Below are 21,948 nucleotides of genomic sequence, written 5' to 3'. Positions count from 1 at the left end.
AACGATATCGTGCATGAAAATGTGCAATCTGACCAGTGACCTTAATCTCGTTAACGAGATTGCCAGATCTACTGCATGTAGGGAAGATCTGAGGATACAACCAATGACTGCACGATTTAACGTTCCGATGCGTTGGAATCGGCCAAATCGTGCAAAAATCGTCTAGTGTGTAGGCACCTTGAAGAGTTGGGGTGTGTGCCACTGCGCACTTCCCAATGGCTCCTCATACAGCGACGGGTCTAACCAATCACTGTGTGGACGGAGGGCCACTCTGCGCCGGGAATAACATGATGAGTATACAGCGGCAGGGCCAGATTAACAATGGGGCGGATGGGACTACAGCCCCAGGCTTCCATACAAAACTTGGCCCATAATCGTAACCGCATAATAAGATATTTTTAATATAATGTTTGCTGCCTGCAGCATAGTACAGCGCAGCTTGCATTGGTAACTAATACCAAGTATAATAGGAGCCCGTCAGAACCCTGATCTGCCAGCCAGATGCCTGCAAGATGGCCACTGCTCACCCATGTCAACAGAACTGCAGTCAGGGACAAGGTGCGCTGTAGGTGTCAGACAGACTGTATTATTGCCCCCAGGAGAGCAAGCTGTGCTATACTATGTTCAGGGCTCACATCATGGTGATTGCTCTATCCCACCACACCTATGTGTGCCTCTGACCCCATCTACCCATGTGAGCCTCTGAACCCAGGTACCCATGTATTCCTCAGACCCCAGCTACCCATGTGTTCCTCTGACCCCAGCTAACCATGTGTTCCTCTGACCCCAGCTACCCATGTGTTCCTCTGACCCCAGCTACCCATGTGTTCCTCAGACCCCAGCTACCCATGTGTTCCTCAGACCCCAGCTACCCATGTGTTCCTCTGACCCCAGCTACCCATGTGTTCCTCAGACCCCAGCTACCCATGTGTTCCTCTGACCCCAGCTACCCATGTGTTCCTCAGACCCCAGCTACCCATGTTTTCCTCTGACCCCAGCTACCCATGTGTTCCTCAGACCCCAGCTATCCATGTTTTCCTCTGACCCCAGCTACCCATGTGCTCCTCTGACCCCAGCTACCCATGTGTTCCTCTGACCCCAGCTACCCATGTGCTCCTCTGACCCCAGCTACCCATGTGTTCCTCAGACCCCAGCTACCCATGTGTTCCTCTGACCCCAGCTACCCATGTGTTCCTCTGACCCCAGCTACCCATGTGTTCCTCTGACCCCAGCTACCCATGTGTTCCTCTGACCCCAGCTACCCATGTGTTCCTCAGACCCCAGCTATCCATGTGTTCCTCTGATCCCAGCTACCCATGTGTTCCTCTGACCCCAGCTACCCATGTGTTCCCCTGGGGCTCTCCAAAATATATCTTGTTTGGATTTGGCATTTTCAAATTTTTTTTTATGTGGATCATACTTTTTCTATGTTTTTTGTGGATCTGATTTGTAAAAAAATTGTTTATGTGGATCTGACTTTTTCTATCTATTTTATACAGATCTGGCTCTTTCAATGTAGTTTATATGGATCTGGCCTTTTCAATGTATTTTATGTGGGTCTGGCCTTTTCTTCTACTTTCCATAGGGGACACAGGGACTACACTGGGTATGGGCTGTGTAGAAGGACTAAGCACCAAACAGTTAAAGTCTTTTGCTAGGTACACACTAGGACAATGTCGGCCTGATTTGTCATTTCTGGCCGAATTGGAGCAACATACCGACCAGATCGGCCAGTGTGTACAGACTATATGCACGCTCCCTCGGTTGCACGCGATATCGTCCAGTCAGCCGTGCTGCATGGCGAACCGCACGATATCGCATGCTGCACCATTGCAGGTATAGAATGGTGGAACAAAAATCGTTTTGTCATTCATTACATCGCTCAGTGTGTACCTGAGGTACGATATGTCGGCCTGATATATCGTCTGGGTACACATCGCTAAGTGTGTACCCAGCATTAGATTTCCCAGCGTCCTCCCTCATACCCTGCCCCCAGCCCCAGGCAGGCCAGTTCTTGTTTGGTGCCGGAAGGAGCCAGCTCACTTATAACAAGGGGGCTGCTTGTGCAGCCTAAGTTTTTATTTTATTTATTTTCTTTATTTAACTTTCTTTTGAGTGAGCAGGCGCTGGCATCCGAGTCAGCATCCTTGGCCGGGACCTCCACAAGCACAGAGGACTGCAGCTGGACACCAGTATTGGTGCGACTTCACCCGCCGGTGGGTTTCTTTTGTGTGTGATTGCCTTGGATTCTACCATGTCTTCCAGGGACAAAGCACCTAAGGAGGTGGCAGCTCCTGTGTTGCGCACATGTAGATCTTATTCTGTTGGTCTCTCCCCGTAGGATCCAGTCCAGGATAGTCTCTGTATCCTGTTCTGCACAGATGCACAGCCTCCAACCAGGAGCCGGCTTGGGCTGCCTCCCTGTCGCAAGTAATGTTACAGCTGGTTGACAGTTTGACAACCCACAATCCTCCTGTCCCTCCAATGGGGGCCCACCCTGCTGCGATTCTGCAGTCTAATTTGCAAGGATCCGATTTTGGAACCACCATGGATGAGGGTTTGGTGCAGGTGTCCGCCTCTTTCCAGCAGATGCTTGTAAGTGACCATGCTTCAAAACGTGGACCATCCAGACGGAAAGGCACTACCCCCCCCAGCCTGCTTATGCCTTGGACTCTGAGGTTTCTTCAGACCTTGAGGAGATCGGGTCCGTTGCTTCAGATGTGGAGACCTTGTTGAAGCCGGATAATTGGCTGAGACAGAATCGGTTTAAAATTAAATCTACACAACGCCATTTTGCGAATGGCATTGAGACGCCATTTTGCGACTGGCCGCCCAGCGCCATTTTAGCTAGTCTCGCACATTATAAGTACATACAGCGATGCTATTATTTAGCATCGTGCGATTCCCACGCAATAGAAAGATGTTAAAAGGCCTCATTAAACAAATACAGACCGTCACTTAAACATATAAAATTATCAACCCTGCAAAACACATACCATGGTGTACTCCACAAACACGTAGTCGCACAACGCTAACTAGCGTCTTTTCTCAATACCCCAATACTTACACACTGCACACTTACATAAAAAGGTTCCCTAGCATTGAAGTGTAATATTCAAGGTTTATTCAGTATTAGTAATGTTGTGAAATAAATGTTATTTGATATCTAAGGTTTAGTACATGGTAAGGAGATCGTGTTTGGTGTCAATCTAAACCACTGTGTCTTTGCAGATTTCCGGTATTATCGGTGAGGAGATCGCAACATGTGTCTGCAAACTATGGAACATAAAGTTAAACATTTAAATGTACACTGTAATGTAGCCAGCTTAGATTTATTATGCAGCGGAAAAATGGACACAAAGAGCTGTTGGAGGCTGGATTGTGACCATACGAACTGACCTATGAACTATACTGGAACAGAAGAACCAGGAAGAAGAACCAATGGAATAATGCCAATTTGTTCTATTGTATTGCCTATATCTGTAAGGGTATATATGTGGGCTCTCTGAAACTGGATGTCAGTCTTCTTGTTTTGTTGTTGACAGAGGTTTCATCTTTGATGCAGGGATCTGGATCCAGAGCGCCTACGTATGTAACGACTGTTCCTTGGGTCTGTATAATTTATTTGAACTAATTGTATTTAGATCACAGCGTGTAACTATCTGTTTTTGTGTTGAATAATAACTTTTGTGCTTTGGAACCACAATCAAAGTCTGAAAGCAATTATTTGTTGTGCAACTCATAACGCTAAACAACGACAATTATTTTAGAGTGTATAGGTAGGTAGGAATCGATAGTTGGGAGCTCGCAGTGTGAAATCACGCTACCGGTCACTCGGTCAGCGATCTCTCAGCAAAAGGGTGGAGGGGCCATAGCAGGAAAGAACGCATTGTGCCTTCGAAAATCTGCTACCACTTTGTTGCTGAGAGTCCGCTACCCGTTATTGTGTTGTTCAAGGAGCGCTGATTAAAATCCAGGGACAAGGGAGGAAAAAGTTTGTTTTCCTTCGTTGATAGAATTTCATGTTAAAAAGGGGAAGTCGCACAATAGCGTAAGGGTAATAATAAGTTTTGTGTAGTAGTCGCATTGTGTATGCGACTAGTCGCAAAATAGCGTATACGTATTTCCTGTATTGCTGCCAAGTGTTTCAAACAAAGCCGTTGATATTGCATTGTGATATTGATAGATAGCATTGTTGTAAATATTTTGATCAGTGTTGCCATAATCTTGGAAAACGTGTATTTTTCTGCGCAGGAAAAGAGTGTGTAACAGTGAACATTTGTTGGTAGGGGTAACATGCTCCCTAGTTAAGGGTATCGTAGGACCCTTAAGTGCTAGGCGCCTGGTGTCGGCCTAGTGGCTCGGTAGTAGATACCACATTCTATACACATAAGCAGGTGTAGTTGTTGTCCTTGTTGTAGGTATCGGCTCTCAGTGTGATTGCAGTATTCATTGATCAGTTAGGGTTATTTGAGCATTGTAATTGAACCGCACAGTTGTTTCAAATTGTGATTGTGAACTGAGTAGAGGGTTGACGAAATCACTGAAAAGGGTAGGTGTTATTGGAATGCCTAACAGTTGAAAAGTAGTCAAAAAGGGATTAGGTGAGTGGAAGCAGCCTGGTTATTCTTCCATAGGTGTCTGGGCACATCCTGTTAATATCGTCCACAGGTAAGTGAAAGTAGCCTTGACGTTCTTTCACCGGTCTAAATCTCTATTGAAAAGTTTAGGGTTATTTCCCCAGAAATGGGAGCAAAGCAAACGGTAGAGATGTTAGATGATGTGCTGCTGTTTGAAGCGCCGCTTGGGTCGGCACGGCATATTATGCATACTAGGTTTGGTGCTTATGCAACTAGGTACTGTGATGTATGGTTTAAAATGCCGAGGAAGAGTGTTAGACCGATTTGGCAGGTTTGATAAGGAGGTATTGAACAATGTCCGAGACAGCATCTGTATGGTGCATTCTCGAAATAAAAAGATAACGAGTGTTTAAAGCAGGGGTGTATCTAGGGATCCAAGCGCCCCTGGCAATGTAATGTACTGGCACCCCCCTACCCCCTTATGCAGTGCCCCCAGTAGTAATCCCCCCTATGCTGCATTGCCCTCAGTAGTAGCGCCCCTATACAGTGCCCGCAGTAGTAATCCCCCCTATGCTGCATTGCCCCCAGTAGTAATCCCCCCTATGCTGCATTGCCCCCAGTAGTAGCCCCCTCTATACAGTGCCAACAGTAGTAGACCCAGTAATAGTCCCCTATACAGTGCCCCCAGTAATAGTACCCAGTAGTAGTCCCCTCTTTACAGTGCCCCCAGTAGTAGTCCCCCTATACATTGCCCCCAGTAGTAGCCCCCCCTAAACAGTGCCCCCAGTAGTAGTCCCCTATACAGTGCCCCCAGTTGTAGACCCCCTATACAGTGCCCCCAGTAGTGGCCACCCTATACAGTGCTCCCAGTAGTGGCCACTCCCCATAAATTGCCCCTAGTAGTGGCCACCCCCCATAAATTGCCCCCAGTAGTGGCCACCCCAATACAGTAGCGGGCACCCCCCCATAAAGTGCCCCAGTAGCGGACACCCCCTATTTCAGTGTCCCCCCCGTAGTTCCAGGCTGACATACACACACACACAAAGAACAATAAAAAAAAAAATTCAACTTACCTGGTCCCCGATCCTGACGCGCCCGCCGCTGTCCGAGTCCGGCCCGCTCTTCTCCTGCATAGGAGAGACATCATAACGTATGACGTCTCTCCTGTCACATGCTGCGGGGGGAGCTGGAACACGGAGCTCATGAGTGAGCTCCAGCCGGCTCCCTCCGCGGACGACGCAGCAGCTAATGAGAGTCTGTCTGACTCTCATTAGGTGGCTGCTATCACAAACACACAGCTGCCGCTGGTGGCTGTCTGTTTGTAAACTGTGTAGGGCAGACCGCTCTCACTGCGGTCTGCCCTACACTTGTGGGGCCAAGGGACGTGTCCACCCCTTGGCTACTGGTGGCACTGCCGGGCGGCGCCCCCCCTTTGGTCGGCGCTCCTGGCAAGTGCCATCCTGGCCAATGGGTAGATATGCCCCTGGTTTAAAGTTGTGGCAGTATGAGGGGGATGCGTGGTTTAAAGGTGACAAAGGTGTGCAAACTAGCGTCACGAGCACGATGCAGGAGAGTGCACATGCAGCGCTAAACTGTGGTGCGTGTGCGCCTCAAAATAGTGCGCACGCACAGCAAGGTAGCGTTGCAGAAGGTGTTGCCAGTGGTTCACGCGCACCACCACCGCCCTATGCGGATGGGGGTGGAGGTACAGTCGATATAAAAACTCATAAAAATATAACAGGTAACTTGTACCCTCTCGAGTAATCACAAAGAAAATGTTTATAATGCGGATGATGAACCTGTTGTTATGTCTGCCATTTCCCATGCTGTACACATGTTAGATGCTCCATCACAACAAGCACGAGTGGAGGCCCTATCTTCATCAGTGATAGTACAGGAAGTGTTAATATCCACTGCACTCATAGAGGAAGTTGTTAACTCTATACGTAGCAGTAGCAGTCTAAATCCCCAGCCAGGTAACAAGGTCAAAAGTAGCAGTGCGGTCGGTCTGCATCCCATCCGGACAATCAGAGGCGTCACTAGTGTTGGTGTCACCCGGTGCTATAACTCATGGTGACACCCCCCCCCCACCCCACCAAAAAAAAAAAAAAATTGATGCGCAGCTCCGCAAACTCTCCCCAAATACCAGTCCAGCAGACACATTTACACGGTGCCCCGTATGTAGTGCCCCTTATGCAGTGCCCCTATGCAATGTCCCCAGTGGTAATGCCCCCCAATAGTGCCCCCAGCGGTAGTGGTAATGCCCCTTATAGTAGTTCCCCCTATAGTAGTGACCCCATTATTAATGCCCTCAGTAGAAATGCCCCTAGTAGTAATGCCCCCATTAGTAGTGCCATCAAAAGTAATGCTCCCTGTAGTAGTGCCCACAATGGTAGTGGTAATGCCCCCTATAATATTACCCCCAGAAGTAATGCCCCCTATTGTATTGCATAGAGTGTAACAGTGACTGCCAGATAATACAGAGAGCATCGTAGTAACCGCCAGATAATACAGAGAGCATCGTAGTAACCGCCAGATAATACAGAGAGCATTGTAGTAACCGCCAGATAATACAGAGAGCATTGTAGTAACCGCCAGATAATACAGAGAGCATTGTAGTAACCGCCAGATAATGCAGAGACCATCATTGACCCACATATAACCCATAACATGAATACACCCCTTATACATACAGAAACACAATGAGTATACCCATGCACATACATTAATACACCATCCCCAGCATAGACACTCTCTCCTCACTGAATTAGTTACTTCCCATTACACATACTGTACACATTATACCATAGTCACTGTGCTGGCTGCTGCTGCTGCTGCACTGCATGCTGTCTCCCTGCTCCTTCTCATCCTCTCTGACTGGGAGGTCAGAGGGTCACGCTGGGAAGAAGCAGGGACAGTGTACAAACTACTTGTCAGTATTCAAGTGTAATCAACAGTATATGAATACACTTGTAAACTGGCAAATGTTTTGTAGACTGTCCCTGCCTGCTCCCAGCATGACGATCTGTAGGCAGGGAGGGAGCTGATTCACTGAAGAGAGGAGGAGCAGGAGCTCAGCTGCCATCCACCCCGGCGGCTTCAGTCAGGCTGATCGTCTTTACACTGTTTACAGTAGGTAATCAGCCCCGTGCCTCTAGCGCTCCTCCTCCCCCCCACATGGAGGGGACTGTATGAAGACCACAGCCGCACTTGCCACTTACTGTATAGTAGGCTGCCGCTGGCTGTCTCAGTGTGACAGGCACAGCGGCAGCCGGCAGAAGTAAAAGCTGTCTCAGCAGCTGCTGCAGGGAGAGCGCCTCTCCAGCCTGGCGTCTCCCTGCAGTGCAGGCTCTGCTGAGCGGGGGGCGGGGATGAGTCGGATTTTGGTGTCACCCCCTTAGAGGGTGACACCCTTTGCGGCCCGCACCCACCGCACCCCCCTTGTGACGCCACTGCGGACAATAACTGTTCCAAATGGGAATGCGGATGCGAACGGTATAGTGCCCACAAGGGAGGTAACAATGCATTGTCCTTGGACATGAGCTGAGTTAAATTCCATAATGAATTATTTCCCCGACCCTAAAAAGGTAAAAGCAAAATGCCAAAGATTTTTGAAAAATTTGGGTAATGCTCACGAGCCAACCAATAAAGATTGGCGAGTGGTGTTAAGGGCGTGTCTTCCACACAATACTGACGTGAAAAGGTTTATCACGGATTGCGTATTGGATGGAGAAGGTCCCTTAATAGACGAGGGTAACCAAGGTAACATTACCCGCCTAATAACTCAATTGGGTGTATATTTTCCAGTAGTAGTTAACTGGAGTAAAATTTTCACCATAAAACAAAAAGAGAGTGAATCTGGAGAGGAGTTACTGTAGACACACTCATGGAATCCGCTATTGAACATGATAAAAACATCCCCAAAAAGAGAGAGACCCAGAGCGAGAAGCTAATGGCTGTTAGTATCCAAGCTCTAGAAGGAATGACTGTAACATCACAGCCACCAGACACACCTGCACAGCTACACGCCCTCACCAATCCTGCACCACCATGACCCTACCCCATTTATCACACACAGCCACAAAACCCATACTATCCACAACCACCATATTACCCTCAAAATCCTTATCCACACCCACAATCTTTCTCTACCACTCAACCCACACAACAACCTTTCACCCACCCCACTCACGAAGGTGCTTTAATTGCAACCAAGTGGGACATGCAAAAAATATGGTAGTTGCTCAATCAGCTTAATAATATACTACAGGTGCTTGTAAAGGGCGGGGTTTACACTGAACACAGAAAAAAGAAAAATTTCCCCCAGCACACTGCAGATAAATCAAAAATAATTGAATCCTACATGATAATAGAAATTCAGAGGTATTGGTTTACATACATTTGCAAATATATGAATAAGCGCTGGGCCAACGTCAAGGCTCCTCTATACCAGCGTCCCTAACATTAAGGGGTTCACGATGCTAATGGCATCACCACTTAATTCACAGAATATTTTTTCACTTCTCTATTCGTTTGTATATTATTTATGTCATTTTAATTATTTTACATTTCATTAACACTTATTGATTTATCTTTACACATCTATCCTTTTACACTTCACTATCACCTTTTTTCCCCTTTTTGTGTGATGCCCTGGGGATGGTCCTTGGCTGGAATTTTTTGGGGTGCCTTGCTTCTCGGACGTGAACCCCTTAATGTTAGGGACGCTGGTATAGAGGAGCCTTGACGTTGGCCCAGCGCTTATTCATATATTTGCAAATGTATGTAAACCAATACCTCTGAATTTCTATTATCATGTAGGATTCAAGTATTTTTGATTTATCTGCAGTGTGCTGGGGGGCAATTTTGTTTTTTCTGTAACCAAGTGGGACATGTAAGTAGGAACTGTAAGGTGAAGAAGGTAGGACTCCCTATCCAGGGAGTATCTGGATATTCACATAAGGGATATACACAGAGTACAGGAAATTTCCAACAGTCACCAGCTCCAATTGTGGCCTTAAATGCTGTATTGGAGAGTGAAAGTCAACGCTAGGGGTCAGGTCATACTTGTAGTCTATAGATAGTCAGGTTAACGGGAAGTACTAGGGAAGAACCGGTGATGATGGTTGATGTAGTGTCACAAACCTGTCTAGTTTTCACCTTTTGCATGTTGACTTACCACTGCCAGCTGTCTCCATGGATCTGTATGTGTAATTCGCCTGGAGGACCTGTTCTGATCATGCTGCTGCAGCACTTCTCTATGCATTCCTTCCACAGTGATTATTTCACCTGGGTCCTTTCCTGTCTGTGAACACTGCTAGCCCTGATTGGAATCACAGGTGTAGTTCTGACTCAGTGCTGCAGAGATGAATACTCCCTCTGCATGTTGTGCCTTCCACCACTCAGAATGCTACTGCCAGACCACCTGTCCGTATCCTCCAATTGCTGCCAGACCCAGGGTATATATATCCTCCCCTGATAGCATTCTGGGCCTGAACATCTCATTACTTCCCTTGGTGCATGGTTCATGCTGTTTCTGTGTACAAGTGTATCCCTGGCTCCTGCTGACAGCAACCCCTGGTGCATTCAGAAAACCTGGTGGTTCCCAGACCAGTTCATCGCCACTGGCAATCCAGAAAACCTGCTACAACAATACCTGCCAATCCAGAAAACCTGCTACAGCAATACCTGGCAAACCAGAAAACCTGCTACAGCAATACCTGGCAATCCAGACATCCTGCTACAGCAATACCTGGCAATCCAGTAATCCTGCTAGTTCCCAGGCCAGTGCAACTCCTGTGCTTTCAGCTTCAGCTATAAGTGAGTTCCTGTGCTTCTGACCTTAGTCCTCGGCTCTGCTGCTAGCCCTACTCCTGGTTGGTCCCTGGCACCCTGCAAACCTGCATCATGTTACCCAGCATGGTGCTTCCTGCTGTGGATCAACTCCTGCTCCTTCTACCTACCCACTCCCTCCCTGAACCTAAAATCCCAACCCTACCCATTCCTTCCTGAACCTGTTATTTCCAATTATCCTATCCAGCCTGCACCTGAGTTCCAGCCTTTGTCACACCAATTCCGGATTACCCTGTTTAGCCCTCGTCACAGCATTACCTGATTTCCCTTCAGCCAGTGTCACGTTATTCTAGTCCAGAGTCAAGTTCCAAGTTCTTCAGTTCAATCCACGTTATTCCAGTCCAGAGTCAAGTTCCAAGTTCTTCAGCTCAATCCACGTTATTCCAGAGTCAAGAGTCAAGTTCCAAATTCTTCAGTTCAATCCACGTTATTCCAGTCCAGAGTCAAGCCCAAGTTCACCAGTTCAACTCAACAAGTCTTCCTGCCGGTCCCAGTCCGGCTCCTCCAAGTTTCTGTCATTCATCATCAAAGGCAGTTCTCACTGCTACATAAATCTTGCAATAGAGCTATCTACATCATCTGTGGTTCCAGTCATGCCGGTCTCCATTGAATCCCACTCATCACCTGAGACAGGTAACTCAGACACCATTTGTGACATGTAGCTGGTACTAAACATCCTTTTCTTGTAGACACAGGGGCGACCAGATCAGTGATAAAATCTCCCGCTAATTTACAGGTGACCAGCGAGACAGTACCAGCAATGGGTGTAACGGGTAATGTGCAACATTATCCTGTAACTAAATCCACAGAGGTTACTATCAGGCCACTGCATACCATACAGTCTCTTCTCCTGGCAGCAGCAGCTCCTACTAACCTACTGGGAAGGGATTTGTTATGTAAGATGGGATGTGTCATATATTGTACCCCTGATGGTATATTTCTAGATATCCCAGAGAGAGTTGCGCACGAGATGAAGGATATGTTGGACACTCCCCAAAGGATAATGTATCACTCTACCGGTTCAGGTAAAAATCCATCTCAGGTAGATCAAATGTTATTCCAAATTCCAGATTCACTTTGGACCAAGGATGGACAGGATACTGGATTTAATGGCAAATGTAGCTTCCGTAATGGTAAATCTAAAAAGCGGTAGGCAAGCTCCAAAAATTGCCCAGTACCCATTAAAACAGGAGGTAGAGTTAGGGGTTTATCCCATAATTGAGCGATTATTACAGCAGGGAATTTTAGTCCGTACAGCAAGTGTAGCCAACAGTCCCATCTTTAATGTGAAGAAGAGTGGTGGGAGGGGTTATAGGCTGGTGCAAGACCTTAGAGGGGTTTATAAGGTAGTAGATAGCCAATTTCCCATAGGGCCAAATCCAGCTGTCATTCTTATGCAGATCCCACCAAATGCAACCCATTTCACTGTCATTGACCTCTGTTCTGCTTTCTTCTCTGTGCCCCTTCATCCTGACTGTCAGTACCTATTCGCCTTTACATACAGGGGTGTACAATACACATGGACACGATTGCCCTAAGGGTTCATAGACAGCCCCAGTATCTTCTCCCAGGCCTTACACGACTGTTTACAATCTTTTAAACCTGCCAATGGATCTGTTCTAATACAATATGTGGACAATTTATTGTTATATTCTGATTCGTTTATGTCATGTTTAAATGATACTAAACTTTTATTGCTTCATCTCTCGCAAACAGGACACAAGGTTGCTAAGGACAAACTACAGCCATACCAGTCCAGGGTTAAATACTTGGGACAGGGGTTCCGACATCTGACAAATGACAGAATCCAAGCCATACAGACCATGACACTGCCACAGAACCAACAGCAAATTCGCACCTTCTTGGGAATGTGTGGATACTGCAGAATGTGGATCCCAGGTTTTTCTATTTTGGCCTTGCCATTACAGGATTTAGGGCCTGATTCAGACCTGGTCGCAAGTGCTGAGCACTCGCAACCGGGTCGATGTTTGCCCACTGGGTATGCGCACGACTGAGCCGGCTCCATTGTGCGCATGCGCGAGACCCGGCTAGCGACGGGCGCTCCGTCGCTCCGGGTCTCGCACCAAAGGGGACGAGCTGTCGATGGTGATTGACAGCTCGCCCTATTTGGTAGGCGTGGCCGGGGGGTGGCTTCACAAATGGAGGCATTCCCAAGCAAACCCCTACAGTTTGTGGGCGGGCCCCACTGACATCACCAGTGATGTCAGTGGGAGAGCTTCCGGCTCTATTAGAGCCAGAAGCTCTCTGGGGCTTGCGGCCATGAGACCCTACCACAAGGGTCTCATCGCAAGCCCGATGGTCGCGATGGTCTTGACCATCGTGACCATCATCCTGGCCGCTCGCTATAGCTGTGGGTGGTCACCCACAGCTATGCGAGCAGCCAGGAGGCCGCACAAAAAAAAAAATAAATAACGCCCAGATTCAGAGCGAGCGCTCAAACAGAGCGTCCGGCTCTGAATCAGGGCCTTAGGACCTCATTCAGAGTCGGTCGTTGCGGCCGCATGGTCGTACGCCACCGATGTTCGCTAAACTGCGCATGCGTAAAGTTCGCAATGCGCGTGTGCAAACCAGCTGCTACGATCAGAAATTTCTCTCTCCTTGAACACAGCCAGGTCGGTAGTTTGAGTGACAGAATGAGGTGTTTGTGGGTGGTAACAGGGGAAGGTGCTTGAAAACGGGGGAGTGGAGATCCGAACGCAGGCGTGCCTAATTATGCGAACGGCGTTTTATGGGAGTGCATAATTAACAAAGTAGTGTCATGGCACACGTGACATGGGTGGTTTGTACACTGACCTGATCGTAGTGCTTAAGAGAGGGTATGGTCAACCTTAAGCTCTACGACCAGTTGCGATGGTTACCGATGGTCTCGATTAATCCTTATATGGCCGGAGATGACGTGTAATGCGTACGAGAAGGGGGCGTATTTTTTGTCTTACGGCCGCATCCTCCCCTTGGTCGGCCAGCTAACGATTCGATCTTAAGGACGTAACTTGCGAGTGCATCATTTGCATATCCAGCCCCTTTTCCCTTACGACCGTGCGGCCGCAAGGACCGACTCTGAATGAGGTCCTTAGTCTCTTCCTCAAAGCCCGATCGTGTCACACACACAGAGGAATCAGAGCAGGCTTTCCTTAATCTTAAGGATAGTCTGACAAGAGCACCTGCATTGGGAATACCTGATTATGAAAAACCTTTTGATTTGTATTGTACGGAAGCTAATGGTTGTGCAGCAGGTGTCCTCACACAAAAACATGGTGATGCCAGCACGCCCATAGCATACTACAGTGCACAATTGGACACTGTGGCAAGATCACTCCCAACGTGTTTAAGAAGTATAGCAGCAACTGCTCTGTTGGTCAGTAAGAGTGAGGATGTGGTATTAGGCCATGATATGATTGTCTATACTCGCCATGCTGTATATGCTTTGCTAAACTCTGCCCAAACCAGACATGTCTCTTCAGCTAGGTTCACAAAATGGGAACTTGCCCGAATAGCACCTGCAAACATCACCATCAAAAGGTGCAGTAGTTAAATCCAGCTACGTATTTACCATATGTGCAACATGATGCACAAAGGGTGGAGAGAGGTGAGTCGCTGGCAAAAGGTGAGTTCTGCAGGTATATTGATGCACATGATTGTATGGAATATCTGAATCAAACCTTTACTGCAAGACCTGACATACGGGATACACCTTTAGAAAATGTAGATGTGACATTTTAAACGGATGGGAGTTGTCATAGACAAACTGACACTGGAGAGTTATGTACAGGTTATGCTGTGGTAAATGATGAGGACGTTATAAAAGCCAAACCTTTAGGCCCACCACACTCGGCCCAAGTGGCGGAACTGGTGGCATTAAGGAGAGCGTGTGAGTTAGCAGAAGGTAAATCTGCTAATATCTACACTGACTCTAGCTACGCCTTCGGAGTGGTACATGATTTCAGCGCTCTATGGCTTCTGAGAAATTTTATGACAGCAGCAGGCACACCAATTGCACATTCCAGACATATAAAAGGACTACTGGCAGCAATCCAATTGCCTAAGGCATTGGCGGTAATTAAGTGTAAAGCCCATACATGTGAGGATGATCCGGTGTCACTGGGCAACAAACAGGGCAGATGAAGCTGCAAAATGGGCAGCAGGGTTAAAAATAAATGTACCAACTGAACAAATGATGACTTTTTCAAACGACTGACATGCTGAAATTAATTGAGATGCAAAATTTGTGTTCCATACAGGAAAAGGCAGTCTGGAAGACCAAGAGATGTGGGCAAGTGTCCTCTGGAGAGATGGACAAGGTAAGCCAGTGGCTCCCAAGGCGTACTACCCAAGCTTGGTTGAGGCAGCGCACGGTCTGACTCACTTGGGAAAACAAGGTATGTTCAAATTGGTGAGAGCATACTGGTGTGCACCGGGTTTTTCTTCTCAAGCAGAAAAGAGAGCAATGTCCTGTCTGACCTGCTTGAGGAAAAACATTGGGAAAACTATCCCTACCGAACCACCCCACATTCCTCTGACCGACGGACCTTTTCAGGTAATACAAATTGATTTAATCCAATTACAACCCTGCAGGAATCTCAAGTATATATTGGTGTGCACTGATGTGTTTACTAATTGGGTTGTGGCATACCCAGCTGCCACTAATACTGCTGCGTTTACTGCCAAGAAACTTGTTTAGGAGTTTGTATGCAGATACAGTATCCCTAGATTTATTGAAAGTGATAGGGGTACTCATTTCACAGGTGATGTTTTCCAAAATATGTGTAAGCTGATGGGTATAAATAGTAGACTTCATACCCCCTACCGACCGCAAGCCAGTGCCAAGGTGGAGAGGATGAATGGGACTATTAAAAACAAATTAAGTAAAATCATGTCGGAAACTGTACTGGGTTGGCCAGAAGCACTACCACTTGTCCTTCATAGTATCAAGACAACTCCTAGACCCCCTCTCAATCTGTCCTCCTTTGAAATACTGTTTGGTAGACAACCTCACTTGATTATAAGCCCACAGGAGGACTTGAAAAGTAACAACGAGGTAACTGTAAGGTATCTTATAACAATGAGTAAACAGTTAAAACAGCAACAGCAGAAAATAAAATTGTTGTCTCATGATATGCCTGAAACAAACTGTCATGATGTTGAACCTGGAGATTTTTTATGAACAGAAATTTCTTGCGTTCAGGTTGTTTGACCGATCAGTGGGAAGGTCTGTATCAGGTGTTACTGATGAGTACAACTTCATTGAAGGTGGCAGAGAGAGATACCTGGGTCCATTCCACTCACTGTAAGAAGGTCAACCAACCGGTGGAGAAACAAGGCGGAATCGAGACAGATAACGTAGACCTGTCAATTGCGAGTCTGTTCTGGGAAGGTTAAAGGTTACAGTGAGATACCTGAGCTAAAGAAATTTGTAGATCAGTGTTTTCAGCAATGGATTGGTCTGCTGTGGTTATCTTTGTGTTTTCTCCCAGAGTCCTCAGTATCTTGGATTGTTTCGGGATCTCTGGTTTCTGTGATGGAGGATAGAGGACGGAGAGGGGAGCTGATGGTGATATCAATGGAGTAGAGTCGGGAGAAGGAACAATACAGTCACAAGGGTGGTATCTGACCAAACCCAGTACAGTAATTGTTAAGAGATCTGCTATTCTGGATACTCGGAGACAGTGTGAAGGTCTATCGTCTGATGATTATTGTATGTGTGAGTTCTGTGGGTCCGTAGTCAGTGAGAGATGCATCCAACAGTGCCAACCTTAGTATAACCAGTATTGGGGTGGGTACCCTTTAGAGGATTATCATACCATGGTGGGCAAAGTTTTAAACCAAACCGACTGTTGGGTGTGCTCTCACGTGCCCCAAGGACAGCATAATGTAGGATTAGTGCCATTTCTATTAAATGTCTCTGAGATTTTAGAATTACAAAAAGGGAAGACACTGGATGGAAAATTTCTTAACACCAAACCACCCCATTTTAAACTCCACCAGTACCAGGTAGATAAAACACTTTTATATTTGAACATCACCAACTCCAATGAACCAGGAAGTTGGGAGGTGACTGGGAATAACCAGACGATGACCTTCTCACTAAGAGCTGATCATGAGCCTATGAAATTATGAACTGTTACGCACAATTAGGTTGAGTGGAAGACACTTCCGGTATAAATATACACTAAGTAACACCAAAGAAATGGTTGGCAGAATACCAGAAGGGTACTGTGCTAGGGTTATACAACCAGAAACGTGTATTAGCCAGATGGGAGAACCTGAGATAGGATCATGTTAGGGAAATGTGCTGGATGATTATGTTGCATTCTATTCCTTATGTTCTCCCCGATTATGTATATTTTATAAGTGGAAAGAAAGCGTATAAGTGGCTCTCTCCGAGTTCCGAAGGTTTGTGTTATTTGGGAAGAGTACTTCCAGAGGTTATGACCCTTACACATGGTGAAATGCTTGGTATTCATAAAAACACACCATCACAATATCTTCACACATAGTATGAACACAGAGACAAAAGAAATATGATACCTGGTGATGTGCATAAAGCCACACAGTTAATTAGTCAGACAACTGGCTTTCAAGTTTTGGTAGCATTGGATCCCACCAGGATCGCTCGGAGTACACTAAATTTTAGATATATCCAAGATCATGCTAAATGAATAGATATCACCAAGATGTATGATGACACATTCAGGTACACAGGTAAGGAGTTGCAAGCTTACAAGGAAGAACTCGTGCAACATAGACTAGTGTTAAATTACTTAACAGCTGTCACTGGAGGGTATTGCGTAACTTTGGCCACCCAATTTGGTGTAAAATGTTGCACTTGCATTACAAACGATACCAGCAATCCCAAGGAGGTGATAGACCGGAAGATGGATGAAATTCTGCAGTTAAAATGGGAATTTCAAAGGAACCATAATGCTTCAGTGGCTGAAGTAGAGGAATGGGTTTCTTGGTTGAACCCAGTAAAATGGTTCACAGGTCTAGGAGAGTGGTCCAGGAAATGATTGCGAGCATAGGTAAACTCCTGATCCTTATATTGGTTGTCATCTTAGTAATTGGCATATGTGTCAGGTGTGTTCCTACTGTGTTGAAATGTGGAAAGTGTAAGGATAAGGTGAATCAAAGGAATGAAATTATGATGGTGGCCAGTAGTAACAATATGAATACTGAGTAAATGTAGGACTGCATTACAACCCCGAACTAGAAGGTACCATCATATGATGTATAAAATTTAGATATGCATGAAATGGATTATGAAATGTTAATTTTAGACATCTTAAATAATGTAAGTCCCTATTCCCCCTCAAGACTTCCTTTATAGGATTGGTGCATCCCCACATCTTTCCCATGATCTCCCAAGAGCCGCGGTGTGCGAATAAGGGTAGTTTTATGTCCCCTCCTAGAGACACATTATTGATGGTTTAAGAACCACCTTGTGCCATCCCATAATATAACATTAAATAATATGTCATAATGTAAGCCTAAATTAATTTTAAAATCAGAGTATGATAGCATGTTGTTTGCTATCAAAGGGTGGACTGTCGAAGCCGGATAATTCGCTGAGACGGTTTAAAATTAAATCTGCATGACTCCATTTTGCGAATGGCATTGAGACGCCATTTTGCGACTGGCCACCCAGCACCATTTTAGCTAATCTCGCACATTATAAGTACATACGGCGATGCTATTATTTAGCGTCGTGCGATTCCCACGCAATAGAAAGATGTTAAAAGTCCTCATTAAACAAATAGACCGTCACTAAAACATATAAAATGATCAACCCTGCAAAACACATACCATGGTGTACTCCACAAACACATAGTCGAACAACGCTAACTAGCGTCTTTTCTCAATACCCCAGTACTTACACACTGCACACTTACATAAAAGGGTTCCCTAGCATTGAAGTGTAATATTCAAGGTTTATTCAGTATTAGTAATGTTGTGAAATAAATGTAATTTGATATTTAAGGTTTAGAACATGGTAAGCAGACCGTGTTTGGTGTCAATCTAAACCACTGTGTCTTCGCAGATTTCCGGTATCATCGGTGAGATCATCGCAACATGTGTCTGCAAACTATGGAACACAGAGAGTTAAACATTAAAATGTACTCTGTAATGTAGCCAACTTAGATTTATTATGCAGCGGGAAAATGGACACAAAGAGCTGTTGGAGGCTGGATTGTGACCATACGAACTGACCTATGAACTATACTGTAACAGAAGAACCAGGAAGACGAACCAATGGAATCATGCCAACTTGTTCTATTGTATTGCCTATCTCTGTAAGGGTATATATGTGGGCTCTCTGAAACTGGATGTCAGTCTTCTTGTTTTGCTGTTGACAGAGGTTTTATCTTTGATGCCGGGATCTGGATCCAGAGCGCCTACATATGTAACGACTGTTCCTTGGGTCTGTATAATTTATTTGCGCTAATTGTATTTAGATCACAGCGTGTAACTATCTGTTTTTGTGTTTGAATAATAACTTTTTGTGCTTTAGAACCACAATCAAAGTCTGAAAGCAATTATTTCTTGTGTGACTCATAACGCTAAACAGCGACAATTATTTTAGAGTGTATAGGTAGTTAGGAATCGATAGGTAGGAATCAATAACCTCCTCTGTCCAGGAGAAATCCTTGTCTCAAGGAGATGTAGCGGCCTTGATTAAGGCGGTTAAACTGGTCCTGCAAATTGAGGCTGACGAACCAGCCCCTAGATCCAAGGCTCCGTTTTTCAAGTAGCAAAAGTGGGTTTCGGTGGAATTCCTTAAGTCAGAACAGTTTAAGGACCTCTTAGCGGAGGCTTGGACAATTCCTAATAGACCAGGGCTCGACAAATCCAGGTTGCCATGACGACCAAGATTTTAGTCCTGGATACTAAGTTGTACAACAGCCATCCAGGTAATTTACTAATAAAGCTATTTCAAAAAAAGAAGAAGAAAACTCTCCTCCGGCGGTGGTTACAGCTTGAAGGGGGTGGGATGGTGCATGCCTGTCACTTGAGGACGGAGGACTGAGTGCCAATCAATCAATGTGGCTCCACCTCCTCTGTTCTGTCTGTGAAAGATGCCACCAAGTGGGTGCCCTAGCTGGAGCCCTGTCCTTCACTCCCTGCCACTGCAACACTGTTGGCAAAATGGAGGAGGAGTGTAATGCCCAGGGGAGCTGGACACTGCCGGTCCTGGAGCAGAAGCAGCTTGTTGATTGGATCCCGCAAAGGAGGTACATCATTACAGAACATGATGCACGGTAATAACGTTTGTCTGCTGAAACAGATGTTGCAAGCTTTACACAGTGCATGCTGGATCCACAGCCTGGTCATCTAATAAGCTGAGATTCTGGCTACCTGTACCCAGCTGCTTCATTTTCTACACTGGTTGGGTTACTGCTCTCGTCTCCAGTTTCTTTTTGGGGTGGGAAGCTGCATTTTGTGGCATCATATGAAATTAGTTCCTGCTGTGTAGCAGAATATGAATTTGGTGTATAATGTGTGACTTAATATGAATTTGGGCCCTACTATGTGGTATACTATGAATTTTGGGCATACTGTGTGGCATAATATGAACTAGGGCCTCACATTGTGGCATAATATGGATTTGGGGCCCTACGTTGTGGCATAATATGAATGTGGGCCCTATGGTGTGGTGTAATATGAATTGGGGACACTACGGTGTGACATTTTGAACTGGTGGCAGGTTTGGACTTGTGACTGAATCTGACGACCATTAAAGAGGCATTTGTGGTGGTCTGATGTCATGTTGGGAGGTTTAGGAGCATTAGGGCAGGTGTGGTGGGTCCATGCCAGTGTTCATATATTTCGGTCACGGACGATGGTCTGGTTCCTAAACTTTTAAGCTGGCTCCTAGAATTTACAAAAACTTGTCCAGCCCTGTAATAGACGCTTTCAGGTCCCCAAGTGCATTACAGCCTTTTATCTGCTCCTTGCCAAGCAGCGTCACAAATGTGAGTCTCCTCTCCCGGTTGACATGCATATTGCTCACCTAGTTAAGAACTCTGGGCCTGATTCAGTCCCGCTCGCAAGCGGGTCGATGGTGGCCCAGTGCGCATGCGCGAACCACAGAGCGAGTGCAAAAAGAGCTCGCTCCGGGACTCACTACAAAAGGGGCGGCTGTCAATGTTGATCGACAGCTCGCCCCATTTTGTAGGCGTGGCGAGGGGGTGGCTTCACAAACAAAGGCGTTCCCATGCTAACGCCTGCCGTTTGTGGGCAGCTATGCGAACGGCCAAGAGGCCGCAACTAAAAAAACCTGCGCCCGCCCTGATTCAGAGCGAGCGTTCGCTTTTTGCGAGCGCCTCTGAATCAGGCCCTCTATCCTTCCTATCCTTAAGGGAAGCAGTATTAAGGATAGGAAGGATAAAGTTAGAAACCTTCCATAAGGTTAATCATTCCCATGCAGGTGCTATTGCATGTCCGGCAAAGTTCAACGGCAGTTCGACGTACACCCGGATGAGTGCCTTTCCTCTGCTACTCCCTGGAACCAGTTATTGTCCCTAATGATGCATTTTAAGGAGGCTGCCTCCTATCTGTACGAGGGGGCCTTTGACACTATCCTAACCTCCAAAGTGTCAGCTTCCTCTGTCATGGCTAGGAGAGCCCTTTGGCTTCATTCCTGGGGCGTTAACTCAGATTCTAAGAAGGCTCTGGAGGCTCTTCCTTATTCTGGGGACATTCTTTTTGGTCAATTGGACAAGATTATTGCCACGGTGGCAGCATCCAAGACAGCGTTTCTATCTTCTGCGGCGGCACCTAAGTCACCAGCATCTAATTTTCGCTCCTTTCGTCTGCAAGAAAAGGCCATGGGCCAGTCTTAGAGCGGGTGGGGGGCAGTAACCTGCCAACAGTCCTTTCAGTGTCAGTGGACGGTTCAGAAGGCCACCGTGTCTAGCGCAACCGCTCTTCCAGCATCGTCCGGTCCATGTTCAGACCAACAACGCAATCGCCATTGCCTACATCAACCATCAGGGAGGCACTCACAGTTGCGGTGCTATGAAGGTGGTGATTCGCATTTTCAGCTGGGCAGAGCGTCATCTTCCAGCTCTGTCGGCAGTCTTCATTCCAGGGGTCTAGGATTGGGAAGCGCAAGATGTTCACGGTCGAGTGGGCTCTTAATCCGGATGTCTTTTCAGCTTTTGGCTTATCTCTGAGGTCTACCGGACGTCGACTTGATGATGTTTTGACACAACCATAAGCTGTTCTGGTGGATGCTTTAGCGGTTCAGTGGGTCTTTAGTCTCTTTTTCCCTCCGATCTCGCTTATTCCGTGGGTTCTCCACAAAGTGAAAGTAGATGGCGTCACCGTGATCCTAGTGTCTCCTTATTGGCTGCGGCAAGCTTGGTACGTGGATCTTCAAGGCTTCCCAATCGATGCTCTTCTGCATATTCCGCTGCGGCCGGATCTACCGTGTCAGAATAGTGGTCATAATGTGACTATGTCAACGGCAGATGAGTTTTCAGGTGGTGTCACCTGG

The sequence above is a fragment of the Taudactylus pleione genome, unplaced genomic scaffold, assembly GCF_031769625.1.
Source record: "Taudactylus pleione unplaced genomic scaffold, aTauple2 ptg000451l, whole genome shotgun sequence".
In the NCBI taxonomy this organism is placed as follows: domain Eukaryota; kingdom Metazoa; phylum Chordata; class Amphibia; order Anura; family Myobatrachidae; genus Taudactylus; species Taudactylus pleione.
The sequence above is the reverse complement of the archived record's forward strand: the minus strand, read 5'-3'. Positions refer to the sequence as shown.